The 18396-nt window shown below is 40.8% G+C and overlaps 1 long non-coding RNA gene across 1 annotated transcript; it reads right to left on the bottom strand.

Moving 5' to 3' along the window:
- Positions 1–348: 348 nt before the first annotated feature.
- LOC103627359 (uncharacterized) lies at positions 349–569 on the bottom strand. Its single transcript, XR_002262062.1, has 2 exons — positions 470–569; positions 349–381 (listed from the first exon to the last, which is right to left on the bottom strand). It is a non-coding gene; the product is annotated as an uncharacterized lncRNA (long non-coding RNA).
- Positions 570–18396: the final 17827 nt, after the last annotated feature.

Genomic DNA, 18396 nt, shown 5'->3' with positions numbered 1-18396 from the left:
AATATCCTTTACGAATCATTATAAAGCAAAACTTAGTGACAGAAGTTTTTGAAAGGCGTAAGATATGTTGTACCTTGTCTTCTGAACCGTCTAAACATAGTCCCAATTATTATGCCATAATCCTCCTTAGCCAACGCCCAGCGAAGTGCATTTTTGTTTAGTAGGTCACCCCAAACCTTAATGATATGTAAATACCCTCTACGACATTGATTTTGGTAAGACTAGGTTAGTAATTGATTTTGGTAGAATTGAATATATATATACTGTGCCAGGAATATACCCTCTACGGAATATACCTAGCATCCATTATAACAATCTTTCTGAAAGGGCCTCACATTGTGCGATGAATTGTATCCAAGTGGACTACAATAGCCATAATGTCTACAAAAATAACAATTTATAAATGGATTAATACTGAAGGTTGTGTAAACGATATTTTAATAATATTAAGAGATCGATATATTCTTACCGACTAAAGTCCTGTTTGGCAACTCGGCAATATCAGCAAGGTTCAAGAGTATTTGTTTTGGGAATGGCGCCATTTGAATTGGAACAGTGTATGGCTCCACAATAGTTTGTTGGTCAAGACACAATTCCATGGGACCATGTAATATCCCAAAAAAATGTTGACCAAAAGTTAATCTCTGGTGTGTGGATGAGGTAAAGGGTTGTGGGCCATTGGATGCAAAGATAGAAGTCATCTGAGGCGTCGTTTCTTTCTCCCACAAAAACCCTAGGTGGCCACCCCTTTTTTTTCCCTTCACCCCCCCTCTTGGCCGCCACCCCCTTTTCTCCCCCTTGGCTGGACGCCCCCTCCCCCTATGGCAGCCATCATCCATTGCTTCCTCCCCCAAGATCTTCCCCTACGCAGCAAGGATCGAGAAAAGGAGGGGCACGTTGAATTGAAGAGGAAGAGAGGATCAAGGAGATGTTCTTCCCCATCTCTTCTTGAAGATTTCTTGGGGAAACCCTAGGTATGGATGAGATCCTTGTTCCTCCCTGTAATTATAGGCTTTTGGAGGTTGTGGATCATGGGAATTGAAGGATTAGAGGTTGGATTTGATGTGGGGTTAGGTTTTGATCCCGAATTTAGTTTTCTGCAGAATGGCAGATTCGACAGTTTCTGTTCATGCCAGTTTTCCGTGGTCTTAGTGGCCTCAAAAAAATGAAAAGTCTATGTATGAGTCGTAGATGATTTGTAGATCTTTCCGTGGCCGCGAAGAACACCTCAATCGGACATCCGACCAGAAAGTTATTGCAGTTTTACTATAGCAGTTTTTCAGTCTCATAATTCTGTGCAGAATCTGTTCTCTTAAGATTTAGGAAATTTTATCAACAGAATTAAACTGTGGGTTGGTAAAAGAAGTTGTAGATAATTTCATAAGCTTTCCAGATTGTTAAAGAGTGCATTCATATGATTTGTGAAACTCCAGTTATGTTTGTTTTACTGTGGCTGTTCCTGTTTACCTTACAAAAATGAGTGGGTCTGTTCACTGGTGGGTTTCATCTAGTAAATGGCCGAATTGGCTCTTCCAACTATGGAGACTTTTGTAGAGGGATAAAAGTTCTTACTTCCAGCAGAATTTCATAATTTTTGGTTCAGTAGTTTGGGAGATATCGAATTTTAAAGTTAACCATACTGCTGTCTAAAACAGATTCAGTCAGTTATCTTGTCAGATGTTTTAGAACTTGTAGATGGCAGAATTTAATTATCTATTGAATACTGAAGTTGTAGAGTATTTTGTGTAGATACTCCTAGAGTATTTGTTTGATATCACCGCTGTTTTAATTTTAAAGATACAAAATTAACAAACAGCGTTGTTGCTGTATGGCATGTGGTTCAGGGTGGGAGTCTTTCCACTGGGTCTTGGTTTCAAGTGTAGGAGTGTTTTGTTGATTGATGGCAAATGTTTGTGAAATATTTGTACTAAGTTTTATGCCCACTAGCAGGTGGCTACACTCCAGATCATGTCTAGTCCATTTCTTCTTCTTCGATGAAGGCAAGTGAATGTAGCGGTGGTTGCTTCCGTTCTGACCTGTTATTTCTATTGCCTACACTCTAATATTTAGAAGTATCAGATTCTTTCATAATTGGACTCTATGGTGATGCTTTACTTGCTTGCATTATACTGATGCTCAATCATATATTGATGATGATTATGATTTGAGTATGACTCACGAGATTAATTCACATATCTGAAGGTAAATGAAGTATTATTTAAGGTTGGTATTGTATCTGAAGGTAAATGAAGTATTATTTGAGGTTTGTGTTGTATCTGAAGGAAGTGAAGTTTATTGATAAATGTAGCATGCCATATACATTGCATGACTCATTTGCATATGAAGTTTTGTCGTGACCTATGGTCCGACCGTACCGGTACAACTTAGCATCGTACGTTGCCCGAGAAGGGGTACGATGCGGCTTCATACCCTTAGAGGTATGAAGGCAGAGGACATATGCATTGCATTCATATGCATTCATTGAAGTGATATTTGCAGATGATGTGGTTTTATACCCCAGAGGTATGAAGATAGAGTACCTACACATTGCATTCCTATGCATACATTGAAGTGATATTTGCAGGTATTGTTGACGCAGGGAAGTGTTATAGAACCTATTGTGGTTGTTCGAGGAAATGAGATGGTATTGGTTATAGTGGGACTACTGAGTTCTATATCTACAAGTATTTCTGATTTTTTTATTGTGACTCTTTTAAAATGTTGATGAATTCAATTTGTGGTTTAAATATCTCGTCAGAACAATTAGCTTGCTGAGATGTTTCATCTCACTCTTGCATTACTCAATGCAGGTGCTTGTTGCTCATCAAGGGGAGTGGGAAGTAGCAGCACATCCACCTTCACTCTCATAATAATGCTGCCCAGACACAGCCATGATTTAATTAGAAACTTCTTGTCAAAGGATGTTTGTTTTTAACTAGTCGTGCGCATTGATTAATTCAGTTCATTATTGTTATGGTTGTCTTCCCATTGCTAGCAGATTATTAATGTCTTATATGTTTTCTTATCATGATATCTATTTATACTTTGTTGCTTCCCCCGTTTATGCAATTTTCAAAGGAGATGCTGTCGAAATTTTATATATGAATGTTAGATGTGTAGTTTAGTAGCATCCTGGGGTGTTTGTGGATCCCGGGGTGTTACAGACCATTTAGATGACGAAAATTAAATTCACCCGGATGAAGACTGAACTTTACATTATGCATCTCGTAAACTCGCTTTTCATGGAGCAAATTGTCGAAATGTTTGACTGTCTCATACATATATGTTATGGCCTCGATCTTCGCTCCCTAATAGTATTTCAGTAGGAGAAGAGGCGATGGTATGAAGATCGTGTAACTTTGAAAATGAAACTTAAAGAATTGTTGGCTTACATTGATGTCAGAAAAAATGAAATGTTGTCTGTCACGGAAACGTGGTTCCTTCGGGAATTTAACTTCTACCCGAGCGACAATACTGTATTTCCGCGGTAGCCCATAAAAATCTTCTTCACGGTAGTCGTCGAACAACCTGAAGCTATATTAAACATACGACTAAATAACGGTCATAACTTTGATAGACAAATTTTGTGTAAATATATTTATATATATAATAACTTACATAGGCATCCGTTTTAGGCGGTCCATTGCGGCTCTATCGCGGTTCAATACGACCGGTTCCATCAAAACCTTGTTGCATTAAAATTTAAAAATTTAAATAGAACACATGTCATACTTTCGCGGTTCAATATTCTGGTAAAAATATTATAACTAATATGACACTTGTTCTTTGGGACTTGATGTTTATGTTGAGTGTTGTGTGCTTCACCGTCGCAGGTGAGTGCCCGTGCGTTGCAACGGAAACACATAATGCCACGGTAGTGATTTTCTTGTTCTTTTGTGCTCAAGGCATACCATACTCCTGTTCTCATGCATATGTGTAAAGCCCAAAATTTGCATCAGAAGAAAATAAATAATAAATAGTAGAAGAAGAAAAGAACATGAATACATAACAATGAGAAGAATAAAAAAAACTAATACTAATAACATTGTAAACGATATAAGTTATATTCACATCAGTGTGAATTTAGACACTTGGAAATTTGAAGATCAAAACATGGATTTGAAAAGAATTGAGAAAGATAATTATGATAATCATTTAATTAAATGGTGAGGGGAAGATAAATAATAATAATAATAATATAAATAATAGTAAACATGAAGTTAGGATTTGGTTTCACATTAGAATGATGTTTGAAATTCAAAGTTAAATCGTGTTTAAATTTGAATTGAAGTTTGAATTTGAAAAAGAAATGAAACAGAAAATAAAAAAAGAAAAAGAGAAGAAACCTTACCTGGGCCGACTGTACCCATTCTGGCCCATCTCCTCCTTCTCTCCCGCGCGGCCCACTTGCGCCCCCTTTTCTTTTTCTTTTTCACTGTGTCACTGCCAGGTGGGGCCACCGTGTAAGATCCATCACCCACCTCCGTTCCTAGCGTGGTTCTAGCGGGTTGTTGGCGAGAAATCCGGGCGGGATTCATCCGGACCCTCCCCTCCTTATCCAGTCTCGTGCGTATAAATAGGCTAGCATCCCCTCCCCATCCTAGCCGCCAGGAACAAAGAATTTTAGCACCAACTGTGAGCTCGCGATTGGGAGAGAGCTGCGCACTGCGTCGTGAGTGCGGATCGAAGTCCACCGATTGTCGCGCTGCGCTTGTGTCGGCCGCACCGCGGTCCTAGTCCTTCACCGTGGAGTAGTGGTTGTCGCGGGTGGGAGACGAAGTCGTTCGTGAGCTCGGCGGAAAGTATTGACCACCGGAGCTAGCTCAATTGCTCACTGGAACATTGGGGTTCGCCGCAGCCGCACATCTCCGTGGGCAGGGCTCCGAACGCCACAATCTTTGGAGGTAAGCCCACCATCTAATTCGCGATCGCCTCTGCATCGTTTTGCGTCAGCGCTTGTGGTGAATCGGTCGCTAGGGGGGATCGATTTTGCCCTCTCCGGCGAGGGGCGCCGCCGCGCTCGATAGCTGGAAGTCTGGGCACTGCTTCGGATGAAGCGTGGTGGGCCGTGGGATGGTGAACATGCGGCTTAGATCAGCTCCTGGGCGTGTCACCTCAGGGTTGATTGTGGACCGTCGATCTTTTGGACGGTTCAGATTAGCAGGGGAAAACGATTCGTAGTGTTGAATCTTAGCCGTTGATCCTGGGATATACGGTTGGGGTTCGATCTGGCGCAGCTGTTCATGCGATGTAGTGTGGTCCGTTGGATCGGGTGCAGAGGGGTGAGATTAGAGTTCGCTTCAATTTAATCTGTGCCACTGATCTACTGATCCAACGGCTGGCATAGCATACCGCTTCGCTTTAATGGATGACCTAATCTGGGCCGCTGAAATCCGATCCAACGGCTGAGATTGAAGCATACCCCTTCGGCATGGCTGGTTTACAAAAGAGCCCCTCTACTTTCCGTAAACCAACCCGCCGTCCTATGACATTTAAAAACCCTTACGGTTAGGTCCTGTTTTATGCGAGATAGACCCTGGACTCTTCTGAAATAGCTGCCTCGATCCAGTAGTTGTATAAAATGATTATATTAATATAAAAGTAGATTTTTAGTATTAAAATAAATTCAGAAACTTAGATAATTCATAACTTCTTTATTTTAACTCCTTTTTAAACCATTCCAGTTGCAATAATTTCGTATTAACATTGTCTATCAACTAGTAACATTGTTTAAACATAAAACTTAAATTTATTCATTTGGATTAATCTATTCTAGATGCTTATTAACTTCAGAAAATCATAACTGAGAATCCGTAACTCCAAAATTAATGATTTCTGTTCCTAGAATCTTATTTTAATGAGTAGATTATTATTATGTATTTTGTTTGCATGTTTGGTGTGATGATAATTTTGCCTATACACTGCTTGTTTGTATTGCTACGACTAGCGTGAGGTCACGTGTCACCTGAAGATCATCCTGGTACCTGGAATCTCAAGTCTCAGGCAAGTTGTGCCCTTGATCACTTCTTTTACCCAGCCATGTTCTGATTAATCATAATGATCTGCATAGGTTAATTTTGATGGGACCCAATAGGTTACCCTAGTTTGATTATCTTTATACCTTGTTACCACTGAACTTTTTGGGTAGTACTTGCTAGTGCTTTATGTGGTTTTGGGTATGAAGATACATTACTCATGATTATAATTTTGTTATCCGTTGTTATTTATCATTCATGATAAGATCATTATGTTAATTGGAACATGGAGCGACCACCCGGGAAAACAGTGCTACCACAAGGGTATAATGGGACGCCCTTGGCCGATTAATTAGGAAAGCTAGTGGAGGACTACCTTACCCGAAAGGGGCAAGGGCAGTAGGGGAGTGGTCAGTGTAGGGAGGCCCTCGGGAGGATTTTGCTGTGATGGCGGTCCTGCAAGGGATTCCTGGGGAGGCCCTCGGGAGGATTTTGCTGTGATGGCGGTCCTGCAAGGGATTCCTGGGGAGGCCCTCGGGAGGATTTTGCTGTGATGGCGGTCCTGCAAGGGATTCCTGCATTGGAGCTTCCTATAAACTGTAGCGGGTTTTCTGAAGCTAGTGGAACTTTGTAAAGGCCTCGTAGTGTTACCCTGCCTCGCCTCCTCGGTAGAGGTGTATGGGAAGTCGCGATCCCTTGGCAGATGGGTAACATGACTTGTGGGTAAAGATGCGCAACCTCTGCAGAGTGTAAAACTGGTATACTAGCCGTGCTCACGGTCATGAGCGGCTCGGACCCTCACATGATTAATTTATGGAACTTAAATTCAATTTGTCATATGCATTGCATCGCAGGTGATGTTGTTACTTCTGTTCTACTATTTAATTGGGTTGGTATTTACTTATACTTAGTAATTGCTAATAAAATTTTGACCAACTTTAAAAGCAATGCTCAGCTCTAACCATCCTCTTTGGTAAGCCTTACACTTCACATGAACTCCCACCTTTGGCGAGTTCATTCACATTATTCCCCACAACTTGTTGAGCGATGAACGTATGTGAGCTCACTCTTGCTGTCTCACACCCCCCCCCCACAGGTCAAGAACAGGTACCACAGGATGAGGCGCTTGGAGGATGCTGTGATGAGTTCGTGAGAGGTCTAGGTCGTCGTCTCCCAGTCAACTTTGGGTTGCTGGACCGTTGTCTCCTTATAATGTAATTATTTATTTTGTACCGAATTCCTGTTATATAGTAAAGATGTGACATTCGATCCTGTGCCACTATGCATCATATGTGTGAGACTTGGTCCCAGCACACCTGGTGTTTATGTTCGCGCCCGGGTTTTGGACCCCTAAAATCCGGGTGTGACAGAAGTGGTATCAGAGGAATGTTGACTGTAGGACGAAACCTAGATAGAACTGGACAACCATTGTCTACTTACCTCTGCTACTCTGATTCTTTTCTAAACTTTTCTTAATCTTTCTCATCTATTTCCGCTTTACTCTGATTATTCTTACCTTTTCCTTCTAAAGACAAAAGTGGATTTCACACTTTGAAATCCCGTGCCTAAAGTGACCTTTAGGAATAGGAGACCTAATCTTAGAAACAAAAACAAAACTATTTTTATGGTTATCTATGCACTTGAATGTTTGTTCTTATGATACTTGTTTGATTTGGATCTTTGATTGAGTGTGATGAATTGTGGAGTAATGTCCACAATTACATCTGCATATACATATAGGGAAAAATACTTATAAAATAACTAGATAAACTAGATTATCCCTCATTAAAGTATCTAGCCTAACAATATCTATCTCATCTTAAAAGATTCTATCCTACACTCTTAGATCCATCTTATCTTAAAAGATACTCTATCTTGAAAATATTTTATCTCATCTTAATAGATCTAACTAATCTCAAAAGATTCTATTTCATCTTATCCTAATAAGCATACTTATCCACCCTAGTTTAACAAGCCATGATCTAATGCAAATTAATTAGATCTTATCTAGTCAAACCAGTCACACCAATCTAACCTAGATCTGATCTAATCTAAAGTGACTGATCAAACATGTTAGATAATACTGATGAAATAGATTAGACCCTACTCCTATAGAACAGTTCTTAACTTAGTTCACCATGCACTAAATTAAGAATGACAGATCAACTTGGCCATATGCAACTACCTTAACCATCCAATAGTTGCATAACCCCTCAATTTTACCCTAGCAAGAGACTAATCCTACTCACATATATCCTGACCATATGTCCTTAACTCGGACGACAACTCCAAAAAGAAAGGCCAAAGAAGACCAACCACGTCAAAGAAGGATAAGCATCAACTCAAGTCTTCAAAGATCAAGTTGAATCAAGATCCACAATCTTGGATGGAGTCTTTTCTTACCCTACTCTTTCTTACCCCAAACCTATAACTGCCTTAAAGATATCTTTTATCCTGCATAATAAAGTGGCTATACTCATATAGGCCCCTGCTTTCCTAATCACCTGATAATTTACGAGAAAAAAAAGAGCTTTGGTATTAAAATCAATTAGAAACTAACCCATGGACTACAAACAATTTCTTCTACATTCTTTTTCTTACAAATCTCGAGGACGAGATTTCTGTTAAGGGGGGTAGGATTTGTAAAGCCCAAAATTTGCATCAGAAGAAAATAAATAATAAATAGTAGAAGAAGAAAAGAACATGAATACATAACAATGAGAAGAATAAAAAAACTAATACTAATAACATTGTAAACGATATAAGTTATATTCACATCAGTGTGAATTTAGACACTTGGAAATTTGAAGATCAAAACATGGATTTGAAAAGAATTGAGAAAGATAATTATGATAATCATTTAATTAAATGGTGAGGGGAAGATAAATAATAATATAAATAATAGTAAACATGAAGTTAGGATTTGGTTTCACATTAGAATGATGTTTGAAATTCAAAGTTAAATCGTGTTTAAATTTGAATTGAAGTTTGAATTTGAAAAAGAAATGAAACAGAAAATAAAAAAAGAAAAAGAGAAGAAACCTTACCTGGGCCGACTGTACCCATTCTGGCCCATCTCCTCCTTCTCTCCCGCGCGGCCCACTTGCGCCCCCTTTTCTTTTTCTTTTTCACTGTGTCACTGCCAGGTGGGGCCACCGTGTAAGATCCATCACCCACCTCCGTTCCTAGCGTGGTTCTAGCGGGTTGTTGGCGAGAAATCCGGGCGGGATTCATCCGGACCCTCCCCTCCTTATCCAGTCTCGTGCGTATAAATAGGCTAGCATCCCCTCCCCATCCTAGCCGCCAGGAACAAAGAATTTTAGCACCAACTGTGAGCTCGCGATTGGGAGAGAGCTGCGCACTGCGTCGTGAGTGCGGATCGAAGTCCACCGATTGTCGCGCTGCGCTTGTGTCGGCCGCACCGCGGTCCTAGTCCTTCACCGTGGAGTAGTGGTTGTCGCGGGTGGGAGACGAAGTCGTTCGTGAGCTCGGCGGAAAGTATTGACCACCGGAGCTAGCTCAATTGCTCACTGGAACATTGGGGTTCGCCGCAGCCGCACATCTCCGTGGGCAGGGCTCCGAATGCCACAATCTTTGGAGGTAAGCCCACCATCTAATTCGCGATCGCCTCTGCATCGTTTTGCGTCAGCGCTTGTGGTGAATCGGTCGCTAGGGGGGATCGATTTTGCCCTCTCCGGCGAGGGGCGCCGCCGCGCTCGATAGCTGGAAGTCTGGGCACTGCTTCGGATGAAGCGTGGTGGGCCGTGGGATGGTGAACATGCGGCTTAGATCAGCTCCTGGGCGTGTCACCTCAGGGTTGATTGTGGACCGTCGATCTTTTGGACGGTTCAGATTAGCAGGGGAAAACGATTCGTAGTGTTGAATCTTAGCCGTTGATCCTGGGATATACGGTTGGGGTTCGATCTGGCGCAGCTGTTCATGCGATGTAGTGTGGTCCGTTGGATCGGGTGCAGAGGGGTGAGATTAGAGTTCGCTTCAATTTAATCTGTGCCACTGATCTACTGATCCAACGGCTGGCATAGCATACCGCTTCGCTTTAATGGATGACCTAATCTGGGCCGCTGAAATCCGATCCAACGGCTGAGATTGAAGCATACCCCTTCGGCATGGCTGGTTTACAAAAGAGCCCCTCTACTTTCCGTAAACCAACCCGCCGTCCTATGACATTTAAAAACCCTTACGGTTAGGTCCTGTTTTATGCGAGATAGACCCTGGACTCTTCTGAAATAGCTGCCTCGATCCAGTAGTTGTATAAAATGATTATATTAATATAAAAGTAGATTTTTAGTATTAAAATAAATTCAGAAACTTAGATAATTCATAACTTCTTTATTTTAACTCCTTTTTAAACCATTCCAGTTGCAATAATTTCGTATTAACATTGTCTATCAACTAGTAACATTGTTTAAACATAAAACTTAAATTTATTCATTTGGATTAATCTATTCTAGATGCTTATTAACTTCAGAAAATCATAACTGAGAATCCGTAACTCCAAAATTAATGATTTCTGTTCCTAGAATCTTATTTTAATGAGTAGATTATTATTATGTATTTTGTTTGCATGTTTGGTGTGATGATAATTTTGCCTATACACTGCTTGTTTGTATTGCTACGACTAGCGTGAGGTCACGTGTCACCTGAAGATCATCCTGGTACCTGGAATCTCAAGTCTCAGGCAAGTTGTGCCCTTGATCACTTCTTTTACCCAGCCATGTTCTGATTAATCATAATGATCTGCATAGGTTAATTTTGATGGGACCCAATAGGTTACCCTAGTTTGATTATCTTTATACCTTGTTACCACTGAACTTTTTGGGTAGTACTTGCTAGTGCTTTATGTGGTTTTGGGTATGAAGATACATTACTCATGATTATACTTTTGTTATCCGTTGTTATTTATCATTCATGATAAGATCATTATGTTAATTGGAACATGGAGCGACCACCCGGGAAAACAGTGCTACCACAAGGGTATAATGGGACGCCCTTGGCCGATTAATTAGGAAAGCTAGTGGAGGACTACCTTACCCGAAAGGGGCAAGGGCAGTAGGGGAGTGGTCAGTGTAGGGAGGCCCTCGGGAGGATTTTGCTGTGATGGCGGTCCTGCAAGGGATTCCTGGGGAGGCCCTCGGGAGGATTTTGCTGTGATGGCGGTCCTGCAAGGGATTCCTGGGGAGGCCCTCGGGAGGATTTTGCTGTGATGGCGGTCCTGCAAGGGATTCCTGCATTGGAGCTTCCTATAAACTGTAGCGGGTTTTCTGAAGCTAGTGGAACTTTGTAAAGGCCTCGTAGTGTTACCCTGCCTCGCCTCCTCGGTAGAGGTGTATGGGAAGTCGCGATCCCTTGGCAGATGGGTAACATGACTTGTGGGTAAAGATGCGCAACCTCTGCAGAGTGTAAAACTGGTATACTAGCCGTGCTCACGGTCATGAGCGGCTCGGACCCTCACATGATTAATTTATGGAACTTAAATTCAATTTGTCATATGCATTGCATCGCAGGTGATGTTGTTACTTCTGTTCTACTATTTAATTGGGTTGGTATTTACTTATACTTAGTAATTGCTAATAAAATTTTGACCAACTTTAAAAGCAATGCTCAGCTCTAACCATCCTCTTTGGTAAGCCTTACACTTCACATGAACTCCCACCTTTGGCGAGTTCATTCACATTATTCCCCACAACTTGTTGAGCGATGAACGTATGTGAGCTCACTCTTGCTGTCTCACACCCCCCCCCCCCACAGGTCAAGAACAGGTACCACAGGATGAGGCGCTTGGAGGATGCTGTGATGAGTTCGTGAGAGGTCTAGGTCGTCGTCTCCCAGTCAACTTTGGGTTGCTGGACCGTTGTCTCCTTATAATGTAATTATTTATTTTGTACCGAATTCCTGTTATATAGTAAAGATGTGACATTCGATCCTGTGCCACTATGCATCATATGTGTGAGACTTGGTCCCAGCACACCTGGTGTTTATGTTCGCGCCCGGGTTTTGGACCCCTAAAATCCGGGTGTGACAATATGTCGCGTTTAAGTTGAAAATTCTATCAGTCAAGGTAGCTAACCTGGGGGCTGGAGAACAGCATGTGCAGTAAAATGAATGATATGTTTAGTTTCCAGGTTACCTTAATTAAAGAAGAAATGATGTATTCATAGACTTCCTTTTAAGGAACGTTGCATCTTTTTAGGTTCATGGAACAATTCATGCATTTTATTGTCTCAGTGAAGCATTTTTTTCTGGACCTATGCTGTAGTTAGCAGAACATGTGAGCTCCCGTTTTCTTCAGTTCTGTGTTTGTTCTGACTAACGATTTGTATTCAATGTTTTTTCTGTCTTTCCTAAAGCACAAGTCACAGATCTGAAAGGCCTCACAGCCAATCTAATTCTTATGCAGCTAAAGTCACCGAACTGGATAAAGGAAAAAAATGACCTGCACAATCCTCCAAGTCCAATCTGCCTAATATTTAAAAGATCTAAGAAAGAAGGGTCCCAAGTTCCTTCTAGGAAAAAGGATACTGGTGGTAGGATGGCAAAGAAAAATCGTTCGTGGCAAGATAAGAGCATTTGTACTGGCCACAACAATTTTCTATGCAAAGACAATCGGGAGAAGCACGGTCATATTTGCTGCATAAGAAAATTGTTGTGATGTTCCTTAACAATAGGGAGAAGCACAGTCAATTTTCAGCAAAAAGGATACTGGTTGTGATGTTCCTTAAAAGTGAATGCCCGCAAGAAGCCTTGGAAGTTGTGTCCACTCGAACTGTGTGACCTCAGACATTTATTCACAGAGAGATATGGGAGTTCTGTCCAGCCTTTTGTTAATTCTGAGGTGCTGAAATGATTTTTCTTATGTTTTGACAAGGTTTATTTCTTTCTGTAATTGACAAGGAGGATGCAAGCAGATCATTTGCTAGAGTTAAACTCCATCAGCAGTCAACTAAGAGAAGTTAATGTTGTGAGGAGGAGCAGGTAGGGAAGGAAGGACGTATGCTTCATTACTTATGTTTTGTTCACTGCTACACATTTTCATGTAATTTTAAATAACAAAAAAACATTGTAATGCAAGCAGATCATTTTTATGTTTTCGTTGAGCAAGCCAAAGTAATTGCCTGCCCGTGCATCAGAGAAATTCTTGGTAGGTGCGATGAAGAAGGCCATGCTGTCAGCACTCGAGTCTGGGTATGTGATGAAGATGCTGAAAACAACATTGCCATCAGCACTCAACTTTACCATCAGGTGATTTGCGGAATTGCAAAGGGCTGGGGTAGAATGCGTGACCGTTGGTAATTGCAGTAAGAAGCTAAGAGATAAGGAAGAAGAATGAAACATTATAAGAAGCTAAGAGATAAGGAAGAAGAATGAAACATTATAAGAAGCTAAGAGATAAGGAAGAAGAATGAAACATTATAAGAACACGTACACGCGCTTAAGTCTAGAACAACTACAAGAGAGGAAACAGTTGGTCAATGAACATGAAGAGTAGCAGATGACAAAGAGAATTGTGGACGGATGCAAGTGCATCGAACTCAAAGTATACTACCAGCTAAGCCTCCCCACGCACAATTTTAACTAAAAATTAGCATCAACCGATATATACTGGAAGAATGCATATATAAACTTTATACCCCAATAAAAAACCCCAATACACACAAGATCAGCATTGTATTACTTAACGGAAGCATTGAAATTCACTAACAGATCGAAGGCTACTAAAGAACAGTTGCAGAGACAAATTCACTTAAAACTTACCTTGGCCTGAGAAGTCGCGGAAGCTGTCGCTGAGTTGATGCGAACCCTCGGCGGTGTCCTGCCGTCCGTTCCGGGTCAACCAAGCGCCTCTCCCTTCCTTCTTCCGCAAAACCTCGCTAGCCCAAACAACAGGCTACTAAAGAACGAACTGAAAAAAGTCATAAAATGTACCACATCAGGTGTGCAAACAGTGGATATTGTAAAAAGTCAGTTCCTTTTAATTTAAAATGTGCTAGCTAGCGAACAAGACTAAAATAAATGATGCTCAAATAAATACAAGGGGCAACTGTATAATTTAAAATGTGGTCGTAGCAGTACCACATAAATGTTGCCATAAAATCCCAAACAGTCAGCAGAAGCCGGAACGGCTTGCAATTTGAAATGGAGAGAGTAACTCAGCAAACATAAACCCTGTTCAGGAGACCTCCAGCTCCACCTATTTTCTCCCTCTTGAATTTATCCTTGTGCACGAATGAATGTGTAACCACAAAAAACAAATCCTCCTATGCTAGATGCACAGTTGATTGATTTCATGTTGGCTAAGCTAGATGCAAAGTTGGATCAATACTATGGCAAACCAGAAGCTAAATGATTTAGGATGATTTTGATTGATTTCATGATGGCTAACAGCAAAAACTTAAGGATTCGCATAGAATTTAACTTCTCTCTTGATGCACAGTTAAATGCAGTTTAGTCAATTACTTTCCCTTTCCATTTTAAGGATAAAGAATTGCTGTGAGGGGTTGTTTTGTCCCCCTGACTAAAATTTAGCATTTGTCACATCACATAAGCGCATAGACTAAATGCAATGCGTTACAGCGAGGATCATGTTTATACTATTACTCCTCTATTACATTTCTGAAAGGCACCATATGTTTCAAATAAGCTTTTGTTTCTGATAGTCCAGCTTCAATTACTGCATCCAAATAAAACTTTAGTCTTATCTGCTCATGTAGGTTTGTTGTTAAATTTTGATTAGCTGGTGTAGATATTTTTGTGAACCATCATTGATTTAGCATCATCAGTCACGTCGTGTAGGTCATAGTTTGATCAGTATGTAGATTAGGACGTGCATTGGAGAGGCAAACTGCATCTGTCACAAAGTGATATGTTGAACCCTCAGTTGCTTTAGACTTTACAATTAATTATGTTGTATTACAATTCATTATGTTGTATTACAATTCATTATGTTGTATGCAATTTTAAAACCGGTGACAAGTGATATGTTGAACCCTCAGTTGCTTTAGACTTCAGAATTTATCATTTTTAATAGAATGGAAAACTATACTGTCATTCGTTTTTCCTAAAACATGCATATTCATGTCAAGGGATCTAAAGAGGACTTGAACCTGGGTGTGGGGGTTTACTTTACACCCATACACGTCAACCAGCTCAGGTCCTTATAATTTGGAATGGAGTGGGTATTTGTTAGCTACAGAGATCAGAAGGAGGTTGAGAATGGTTGAACCACTATTGTTTTGCTAACAGTTCTCAGCATAAATATGTCCGTGCGTTGAACCACTATTGTTTATGCAGAAACTATGTCATAAAACGAATTAAGCAGGACTGGATGGATTGGTGGCCTCCTTGGTAAGATTTGTGACAAGCAAGGGATAAAACGAATTAAGCAACGAATTTTGTGACACACAAGCAATGAAACTGAGCGATAAATTCAGTAACATATCAAGCAACGAATTTATGCTTGTGAGAACTAATAATTGAAATGTAAACTCACGAGACTACTGTGATGCTCCTCCTCTCCACTGCTTGGTCACCGGTGTGTTGTCAGTTTCCTCCTGAAGCCGGAGATGAAAAAAATGCATAAGAATTAAGAAAGAATTGATATAACTGAATACAAAAAAGAATCGCATGCAAAATGTAAACTCACCGGACTACTGTGATGCTTTACCTCTCCACTGCTTAGGCAGGGGTGTGGTGTCAGTTGTCGTCCTGAAGCCGGATATGAACAAAAATGTATAAGAATTAAAAATGTATAAGAATTAAGACTGATCAATACTCAAAGAGGTCATGCTATAAATGAGAAGTATAAAAAGCCTAATTGAAGACCAGCATACATAATGATAGATAAAAGGACTGTCTTCAACTATTGATTCAGATCCAGCGAGGGAATAGAACAATTTGAAAATGTGAAAAATAAGGAAAATTCTACGATGTACTATAAACTTCTCTATTTCCCTCACCATACATGCAAATCGGCACATTGGTCGTCAAGAGCTCTCTGTTTTTTAATTAAAATCATGATCCTCGCTGTTTTAAATAAGAGCTCTCTGTTTTTTAATTAAAATCAAATTTCCGTGCAGCTGAGATGTCTTGATCTTGATCAAGCAAAAGACTTATATATCTACCTCACCTTACATGCAAATCGGCACATTTGTCGTCAAGTTGACCGACATATTAGCGCTACTATTAGTCACAAATACAAAGCACATTTTCTTTGCGACGGCACACAAATTAATTCAGATACAGAAACTGCACCTTGAACTCATAACAAAAATACATGAAAACTTCCACATTCACTAACCAACATTGTGATCACAGTACATGAACTTGTGACGCACCTCCGTGTCTTCTCTGCACCTCCGTGTCTTCTCTGCACCGCCGTGTCTTCTCTGCACCGTCGTGTCTTCTCTAGGGACGGCGGTGGCGAGGGCGAGGTGTGTGGAGGCAGACGCCTCCACCTTTGCTCGGATGTGGCGGCAACGTCTGAGCTGTTGATTGGGCGGCGAGCGAGGGGCAGGATCTGATGGCGAAAGGATTTAGGTCTAGCGAGTGCTGTCGGTTGACTGTTGAAAACAACCAGCGACCTCGCCATGGATGGAAGGGGATCGTGGGGGCAACCGATTGAAGCCATGGATGCGGTAGCGGTGATTGCGCGATGGAATGCGCGAGCGTTGATTGCGATGGATGGAAGGGGATCGCGATGGATGGAAGGGGATCGCGCTGATTGATGGAAGGTCGCTCGTCTGCCTTGCGGCCTCGGGATGGAAGATGGAAACCCTTGAGCGGTGATTGCGCGAGCGGTGATGCGACCGCGGGATGGAACCCTTGATCGATCGGCTCTGCGCGGAGGGAGTGATGCGCAGCGGGAATGGTGCGCGGCGGGAGTGATGCGGCGGGCGGCGTGAATGGCGGCTGCGGGAGTGAAATGGCGTTGGTGGTGCGCGGCGGGCGGCGGAAATGGCGTTGGTGGCTTCGCGGAGCGTTTGGCCGCGGGCGTGGGGGAGCGGCAGAACGTGCACCGCGGGATGTGCACGCCTACACTGCTCACATAATAGTAGTAGAGATTGGGAGGGTGGTCTTTCCTTCCCCAATGAGTTTTTTTTAATTATAGTCTCCCTTCTTTAGCTAAGTTAAATATTATGTCTATGTGAAATGCTTGTCAACAAAAAAGTCATAAGTTATCGTACCCAAAGTATCATAGTATGTCTCAATTTCTTCTAGAGCTTGTTCATTCTAATGTTTGGGATCTGCTCCTACTTCTTTTGGAAATAAACATATTATGTGAGTTATATTAATGATGAAAATATGTTTGGACCTATACTCTGAAACATAAATTTGAGGTTTTTCAAAAAAAAATCTAATCTATAAATTCCAAGCTCTTGTTGAATGCCTATTCAATCTCAAAATCATCGACATGGAGACTGACGGGAGGACGGAGAACACCAAAAGCTAAATTCTTTATTTCTAAGAATTGACATCATCCATCGTGTCTCTTATCCTCATGCGCACCAACAAAACCACGCTACAGAACATAAACATCGAGATGTTATCGAAGTCAGGAAAGCATCAACACACTACCGAAGATGGTCTCGCCCTCCTTTCCAATGCTTATATGCCGCTAAAGTTCTAGAATGAAGCTTTCCTCGCATCCACATATCTCATCAAACGAACACAATCCTTAGATTTCTCTGCACCCTTAAAGCAGCTATACAAAATCAAACCTGGTTTCTTTTTTATCTTTAAGATTTTTTAGATGTGCATGTTTGCCGAACTTGAGACCCTACAATAAACAAACTTCAATACCCTAGGACTCTTGATATGATAGCATAGTACATTGTTGTACATCGGGCTATATAAACAAATACTTTTTCTATGCTTAGATCCTGTTTGTTTCGGATTATAATCTCTCCAGATTATATAATCCAACGTAAATAATCTAACAAGTAAACAAACTATATTATGGGTTCAGATTATATAATCTAAAGCCCAGATTATGATAATCTCATCAAGAGTAGCTTATTTGAGATTATTTTTGGCAAAAGACACACTACCCATGGTTATGTAAATAGAAATTACAATATATGTCATCCTTCTTTCCTCACCTCAAATAAATAAACAAGGGTATTGTTGTCTCTGTGAATAATCTATATTTGTATAATCTAGACTACCAAACAGCTACATGTAGATTATAATCTGTCTAAATTATAATATGAATTATATAATTTATATTATAATCCAGATTATATAATCTATAAGCTGAAACAAATAGGCCCTTAGTTACACAATCAGCAAGCATCCACCAAAAATCTAACAGCGCATTTGATTTGAGGAATAAGGTAGTCTATTATCTTATCACTCCTCAATTTCTTGTTTGGTTTGAGTCGATCCATCACCATTTCATTCTACG

Source organism: Zea mays, chromosome 5 (assembly GCF_902167145.1).
Source record: "Zea mays cultivar B73 chromosome 5, Zm-B73-REFERENCE-NAM-5.0, whole genome shotgun sequence".
Lineage (NCBI taxonomy): Eukaryota > Viridiplantae > Streptophyta > Magnoliopsida > Poales > Poaceae > Zea > Zea mays.
Note: the sequence above shows the minus strand (reverse complement) of the source record. Positions and strands in the feature narration are given on the sequence as shown.